This window comes from Leptonychotes weddellii, chromosome 7, assembly GCF_054177405.1.
Source record: "Leptonychotes weddellii isolate Sample4059 chromosome 7, ASM5417740v2, whole genome shotgun sequence".
NCBI lineage: Eukaryota > Metazoa > Chordata > Mammalia > Carnivora > Phocidae > Leptonychotes > Leptonychotes weddellii.
This window is the reverse complement of record NC_138375.1, coordinates 61,826,790-61,834,731: the sequence shown is the minus strand read 5'-3', so window position 1 is coordinate 61,834,731 and position 7,942 is coordinate 61,826,790. Positions and strand designations below refer to the sequence as shown.

General features: G+C 37.6%; 1 pseudogene; it reads right to left on the bottom strand.

The window, feature by feature from the left end:
- Window positions 1-2,341: 2,341 nt before the first annotated feature.
- Window positions 2,342-3,394, bottom strand: LOC102749432 (calmodulin pseudogene; annotated as a pseudogene).
- Window positions 3,395-7,942: the final 4,548 nt, after the last annotated feature.

The following is a 7,942-nucleotide window of genomic DNA, read 5'->3' as shown; positions in this document are numbered from 1 at the left end:
GTGATGGGTATTAAGGAGGGCACGTACTGCATGGAGCACTGGGTGTTATACGAAAACAATGGATCGTAGATCACTACATCAAAAACTAATGATGTATGGTGACTAACATAACATAATAAAATTAAAAACTACAAAAAAAAAAAAGAAGTCTCTGTTTGAACAAGAAGGAAGGATTGGGTTTTCATATTGCTTCTGTTTGCCATATACTTGTAGGTGAGCCAAGGGGGCAAAGTTATTCAGGCTTGTCTCCAATGAGTAAGAAGTGCAGCAGGTGAGAGTTCACGATAGAAATGGCAGCATCTAACACCAGCATTCATGGTAGTCCCTGCATCCCAGAGAGGGTTTGTCACAGCAATGCACTACTACTGTCTGCCTTGAAAGAGTTTCCCTTTATAAAACCACAAAAACACAACATATTCTTTTAGAGCACATTCTTCCTTTCTCAAATTCTATGGGAACACATATGTGAAATATATATACTTCTGAAAGTAAAGTATGCTGAGGACAGAAATAATATCATAAATTTTGAAATCAAATGATACCTCTTTTAGGACAAGGGATTTTTTTTTTTCTAATATCACCAGTTGTTTATGTATTGTCTGGCACAAGGAAATTTTAGAATCTCATATAATGAAGAAGAGAATAATGGCCTGCGGTTTTCAATTGAGTAGAAGTAGAATGACATTTTGAAACAATCTGTTAGAATTTAAAGCCAGAGCAAACTAACAAAGACAGTTTAATTGAAGAATAATTTAATAATTTAAATGGCAGTTGCTACTAGAAACCCTATATTCTAGATTTCCTATTTGGTGTAGGCAATGATTTAAGTTACTCCAGAATGTAAGGAATCTTTTGATTGATAAGGTTTGGAATTTTCTCTTAAATCAAATTCTTATAGTCATAACATTTATTTGAACTAAGGATTATTAAAATTTTATGAAATGAAACTTCCAAGTAAATATCTACTTTTTAGGAAAGTAAGTTGGCATGCTTTAGCAGTGGTCACACAAGAGATGTTTTTGGACTTCATTGTATCCTTTCTTGCTGGTTAAAAAAAATTGTCAGTAAAATTTGTGAGTGGTTGTTTGTTTTCATAGTTGAAACTTTGAAAGGGACTAGCTGTATGAATGTCTAGGAGAAGAAACACTCAGAAATGACATGTGAATGCTCAGAATCCCAAAGGACAAAGGGCTGGTTTAGAAAATATTGGTTTATGTCAAAAATCTTTGGTTGAATTGGAATAAGAGACAGGAAGACATTTGGTGGGTTCCTGACTCATTCATTGGGAAAGTAAAGCTCTGGTTTGCCCTTGCTGTCTTCTCTTCTCCACCTCTGTTGTGGAAACATCTTCCGCAGAAGACAGGCGGGAAGAAAATGTGGACGGGAACCAAGTGTCAGATGGAGCTGCAGAGCGGTGCTGTAAGGCTGATGAAGTATGTTTTAACCCAAATTCTTGATTATGAGAATTTTCATATATACTGAAATGTTGAGATACCAGCATGGATGCTAGTATATTGTCCTATATTCAATAATTGTTGATTTTTGCCATATTTTCTTTCTCTTCCCATAAGAACTACTCCCCTCAGATGTTAATCTGAGGAAGTAGTTTAGTAAATCCTTTTCCTCTACTTCAATTTCTTCGAAGTATCACATGAAATGGAGACGATAAAGGGCTCATGAATGAAGGGGAAAAAAAGTTAGTCTTGTTCCCTTCACCCTTGATTCATGTTTTACAAAGTTCACGGTACCCTAAAACCTGGGCATTCCCAGAAGCAATATCTATTCATCTCATTGTGTCATTAATCAAGGTAAAGCTTTGAGGACAGTAAGAGTAAACAAGAGAGGAAAATGAAAAGCTTTTGTGATCATGTATTTGTTTAATTTTTTTCCTCTAGTATTCATGGTACTCATACTGAAGTAGCCCTCAAATCTCTTGGAGTGGCATCCATACTCTCTTCCTGGGAAAAAGGTGGCCGGTTTTGTAACTTTAATTTTGAAACAAGTACAGATTCACAGGCAGTGCCATTTTGGTCACCTGTAAGTTCTTTATCGCCTTGCATACAAGAACTAAGTGATTGCATGTATCAGTGGAACTTGTACCGTGAACTTTGTAAAACATGAATCAAGGGTGAAGGGAACAAGACTAACTTTTTTTTCCCTTCATTCATGAGCCCTTTATCGTCTCCATTTCATGTGATACTTCGGAGAAATTGAAGTAGAGGAAAAGGATTTACTAAACTACTTCCTCAGATTAACAACTTTGGGGCATTGAAGGATTCTAACAGACACAGCTATTAGGACAACCCGTGATTTAGAAGATGGAAACTTTTTTGGGGGGGGTGGTAAATTGTAATTTTTTTATTGGAAAACAAATATACAACTTGGAATGGATTTGAGGCAAATTGTGCCATAAGCAGATTTTCTTTAAGTGGCTAAATAAAGTTTAAAAGCCAGTAACAATAAAGGAAAATGTTTCTGGTACTGGACCAGCAGTACAAAAAAATAGTGTATGAGTACCTGGATAATACACCCGTTTTGCAATAGTGCAACTTTTAAGTGCATATTGTTGACCGTCCATAGTCCATGCAGAGTTACAATGCCACACTTCAACAACATGCTGACAGTTCCTAAAGAAAACTACTTAAAAAGGCATAACCCAGATGTTTCCTCATTTGACAAACTCCATCTAAGTTCAGATGTGCGGAAGGGCTTAGATACATCCAGAGTAAGCCACGTGCAACATGTTACTTGATCAGCTTTCTAAAATAAGTTTTCAGGACAAGGACAGTAAGATAAGAGAAGAAAATATGGAGGAATGAAGTCCTAATTACTACACATGCATAATTTTTGACAGCCGGGGGAAACCTTTTTACAGATAAGTTACAAACAAAGAAAAGGTGAATAAACAATATTGTACAAGAAATTGAACACATTCTGTAAGGTGTCTTCCCTTTGCTGTCATCATTTGTACAAACTCTTCATAGTTTACTTGACCATCACCATCACTCTCTGCTTCCCTGATCGTTTCATCAACCTCCTCACCTGCTAACTTCTCCCCCAGGTTTGTCATCACATGGCCAAGCTCTGCTGCCCTAATACAGCCATTGCCATCCTTATCAAACACACAGAGGGCTTCTCTAATTTCTTCTTCACTGTCTGTGTCTTTCTTGCCATCATTGTCAGAACTTCCGGGAAGTCAACTGTGCCGTTACCGTCAGCATCTACTTCGTTAATCATGTTCGGTAACTCGGCTTCTGTGGGATTCTGCCCAAGAGACCTCATTACAGTTCCCAATTTCTTTGTTGTTATAGTTCCATCACCATCCTTGTCAAATGGTGAAAAAGCGTCTTAGACTTCTGCAATCTGCTCTTCAGTCCGCTGGTCAGCCTGCGATGCATCCCTCGGACTCGGCTTGCAGCGGCCGCCGCCGCCAGGACGCGGTGCGGCTCCTGCCGTTGCTGCTCTGGCCGCGCTGTCCTGGTAACTGCCAAGACGGAGCCTTTTTACTGATGTCACATGACGTTTGAATATGTTGAACTTAAAACTGCACAAAATGAGAAAAACAGATTCAAGAAAGTGTCAGAATTTGAACAGATTAAGCAGATGGAACCTTTAGTTTGGACTGAATTTTGCGGAGTTAAATGGAACCACAACTTTTGAAGAACGGCACGGTGATAATGTAGTTACTATTTCGGGAGTGAGTCACATGCTTTACCTTTCTTCCTGAGGAGTACGTACCTCAGGGCATATCTAAATAATCACACATCAGCCCTATCAGTATGGCTCATATTCAAGAAGAACTGATGGAGATTTAAGAAAATTATGCTCACCAATCATTTATAGTGTCCCTGGAATTTTGGAGACAAATATTTGAATTCTAGAACTGAGATGAAACTTCCAGCTACATGGCTCTGCTCTTGGAAGAGATTGCATTCAGCTTACTGTGAAGCCCATGCCGTTTCATGAAATACCCAGTACTGGGGCTCAGTAGGTAAAATCAGAATTTGTGAGTCTGAGCGCCAATCTGTGTGCCAGTTCAGCATGTATATGTATTCTGACTGTTCTTAAGAAGGGCTGTGCAGTTGTGCGTGAGATTATGGGCTCTGGAGCCAGACAGATTGAGTTCAGAATCCCTTCTGCCACTTACTACTTGTGTGGCTTTACAACAAATTGTATAAATCTCTCAATCTTAGTTTCTTCATCTGTAAAATGGCTTTAAGAACATCTAGCTCATGGTGTTCTAGTGAAGATTGAAGTGAGATAATTTGTGTAAAATATTTCTCAACACCCAGGAAGCTTGTTATAAGTGGGAACATTATTCTTATTATTAATTATAAAGGGTCCACACAAGCATTTTATATTATGATAGTACCAGTTCATTCTATGCGATTCTGATATTCTCATCAGCTTTGTTTAAAACTGAGCAGTAAGCAGCACCTGACGTATTGTGCAATTCTGTGTGAATAAGATTAATTATATTTAGAGTGCTTTTAAAATTTCTGCTAAAAATAGGTATATATTTTACTACTACTATCAAATTTAATATGGTGCTAAATAAAAATTTCTGATCCTGAGAACTCCTACATAAACAAATCTTGGGTGCTCGGGATTGCTAGCTTTAGAATGCGTTCAACCTTATGGCTCTATTCTGGCTCTTAGCATTGGAGCAGTGTGACTACATCCACAGTGTAGAAGCTGTTCCACGTCTCAATTTTGTCATATTTTAGTTATTTGAATGTAAAGTTACCTGTCAATTTCTGTAAAGGTTTTTGTGAATAATTTAATTTACGAGAAAATGCCTTTAACTTTTATAAAATTTCCATAAGTGCTAAAGGATGAAAGAGGCCTTTTATCTTCTCAGTTAGTTGAAGAAACACACATTGTGATTTGCTAATCATTCTATGATTTAGTATTTAATGTCTATTCATTTTTCCTTATATTCTTATGAGTTAACTATTTGAGCATATAACTATGATGTTGCAGGAGAATTTGAAAGGTTGTTCTAGATTAAATTACAGAATATATACCTCCCAAATTCTTGGTAGGTGAATCTTCAGGTCATCTCCATTAGAGGAGATTTCCAGATTCCTCCATTCTAAAATAGAGATAATACCATTTATCCTACTGGGTAAACTGAGGATTACATGCTCTTATCTCTTTCTACCTAGCCTTTGGGAACAGAAAACTGACCATGGGCCATTCATTTTCCATTTGCTATGATGTAAGAGAGATGTCTGGGTCCATCTGAGTTAAAGATATGCATCTATTATGTTGCCATTGCCACTTTTAACCACTCATGGATGTGCTCTGAAAGTGAAGTTAAGGTCGCCTTTGGTCAGTGATGGAGAGAAGAATATAAATCAGTAGCTCAAATAGACTTTTTGGGCCCAATTGAGGTCTCAGAACACATTAAGGAAAGTAGCTTGCAGATAACAAGCTGTGTCAAGTGAAGTGAAACTTCTTCAAGCATTCTGTCAGTTGAAACCTATTGATTTTCATGGGAACTATTAAGCCAGGTTTCCTGGAATAGGAACAGGGATATTTCTATTCAGTTTGTGACAAGTATATGTCTACAAGAGAAAAAGGTAGTGGGGTGGAATGTTAAAAACTTGGCCTGATTTGTATGCTTTACCATTCAGAGATCTACTTGGAAGTCTGAACATTCTTGCAGAGAATTAAGTGTTGCAGTTTGATTTGTTTTCTTTTTTGATAGAAACACGGCTGGAATCTGTCACAGTTCAGCGTGCTTATCTGTCCTCTCATTATATTGATCTCTCATCAGTATTTTGTTGCCTTTTTAAAAATAAACACTGTAATTCAGACAACCTGCTATGAAGGGTGGTGAGAGGTGGGGGAGAAAGAGAGATTGAGAATATAGGCGCATGCTCGGGTGCTGTTGCCTGAAAGGAAACACACTTTGCAGTGGTGCCATCCACTCAGATGATCACATTTAAACCTCTAGTTCTTTTATAAGTAGTGGGCAGCTTAATCTAAAGTGACCTTCACTTTATATGGAGACTGTGGAGCAGAAAAAAGAGATGCATAACTAGCCACAAACAGGAAATCTTATAGGAAGAGCTTATGTTGCCATACCCTAGTAGAAGAAAGAGACTAGAAACTTCTCAGAGAGCTGAATGGGAAAGGCCTTGTAACCAGAGGAGAGGTGCTGGGAGCATGGAAGTTGAGAGGAACCGAGGTCGGAAGATCAGAGCTGGGGAGTGGTATTCAGTGGGCCACAACCAGAAAGCTGAGAAAGCCTGAAGGAACACAGCCTACCAGCCTCAAAGCAAACTTGGGAATCATAACTTACTATGAAGGGGAGAAGCTCTAGTATTAGTGTTAACAGAGAAGAACATTTCAGTACATTTTGATTTTTATATTTATGGTATAATGTTGAATGATGGTCAAAACTGCATCCATCCAGACAATGTAAAAAGAGAGGGAAGAAAGAAGGCTAAAAAAAAGAAAAGAAAAGAATCAAGTCATAGAACTCCAAAACCATTAATCTGATAAAAGAGAGGAAATGAATGACTGTGCAGAGGATATTAAATAGAAGAGATTCAAATAATTTTCAGTATTGAATTAGGTTTCAACTGCTTTTTTTTAAGAAGCATCCTCAAATCACCCTATGCCACTTCAGTAGTTTTAAAGTAAAGGAGCATAATGCTAAATAAGAATGGTGCCCACATTTCATTATTAAACACTGTGTGGCCCCATTCACCTGTTAACACAAAGTGCCCCATGGGAGTATCTTACTTATGGGAGTTTTAGAAAAGAGATATGTTCAAAGTACACAAAAGCATATAGAATTTGAACCCAGGGCTTTTGAGTTCCAAATCTGGGTCCTTTCTATTTATACCAGCTAGGTTCTGATAGAAAAAAAGACCAAAAAAAAACAAAAAGATAAAAAAAGGTAGGAATGATCATGGCCCAGATCTGAGACTGAAACTGGATATTGCTCCTTACTAAGCTGATAAAGGGTGAAAAAGCCTTTGTTGGCACAGACACCGAGAAACTGAGTGCATTTCTAAGTCACCCTAAAACAAAAGTAAACAATATTCCCTATGTGCAGAGAACACAAGCAACGTAGTTCTTTTCCAAATGCTGTTAAAAGTTTAGTTAATGAGTTTTAGCACACAGTATTCACTAACAAATAAAAGAGGAATAACTGGGGAGTGTGTAATATACAAGCTACACACATTGCTTGGTGTGAATCTTTACACTTTGTCTTAATGGTAGATGGGATGCAGTGACCCCAGGCGTGGCTGTGTGTATGGAATTCCAGTTTCTTCTCTGCTGCAAGTGTCAGCATCACAGGATAAATTCAGTTAAAGCTTCTCATATTTATCTCTACCCCAGAAATCTGAAAAATGTATCAAATGGGTTGTTATATCTACAGTGCTTCCCTTCCCCCCCACCCCACAACATACCAAGCTGTCATTGGGAAGATTTTTTTTTTTTTTGAGATTTTGAGATCAGAATAGTCTAGAACTATTTTTCCATAGTAACATGAGGACACATTTGGGTATTGTGATTAGTGTCGAGGGCGGGGCATACATAATAAAGTACTATAAGCTGTGAATGATTTTTTTTGCTGATAAAGCAGATCCAAGATTACCATTGTCATCTTTTAAAATTTGACATTTTTATGAAGGGGAATGTGGATGAGTATCAAAATTTACCTGTCACATTTTTATCTGCCAAAAAAATTTAAAGTATCCTCTATTTTCTATGACAATTAAAATTCTTCCTAAGACTGGTACCCCTGGATATCTGGGGAAAAGATACTTAAAATTTCCAGTCAAAGGTATCTCAGTTTTTCCTCATTTGAAAGAGTCTCTATTAGTTTAAAAGAGTTTCTTTAGGGTAAATATTCAGTGTAAGTTTATTTCTCTCAGAGCTGTTTCTCCCTTGCCCTGTTCTTCCCATGCTTGCTCAAGTA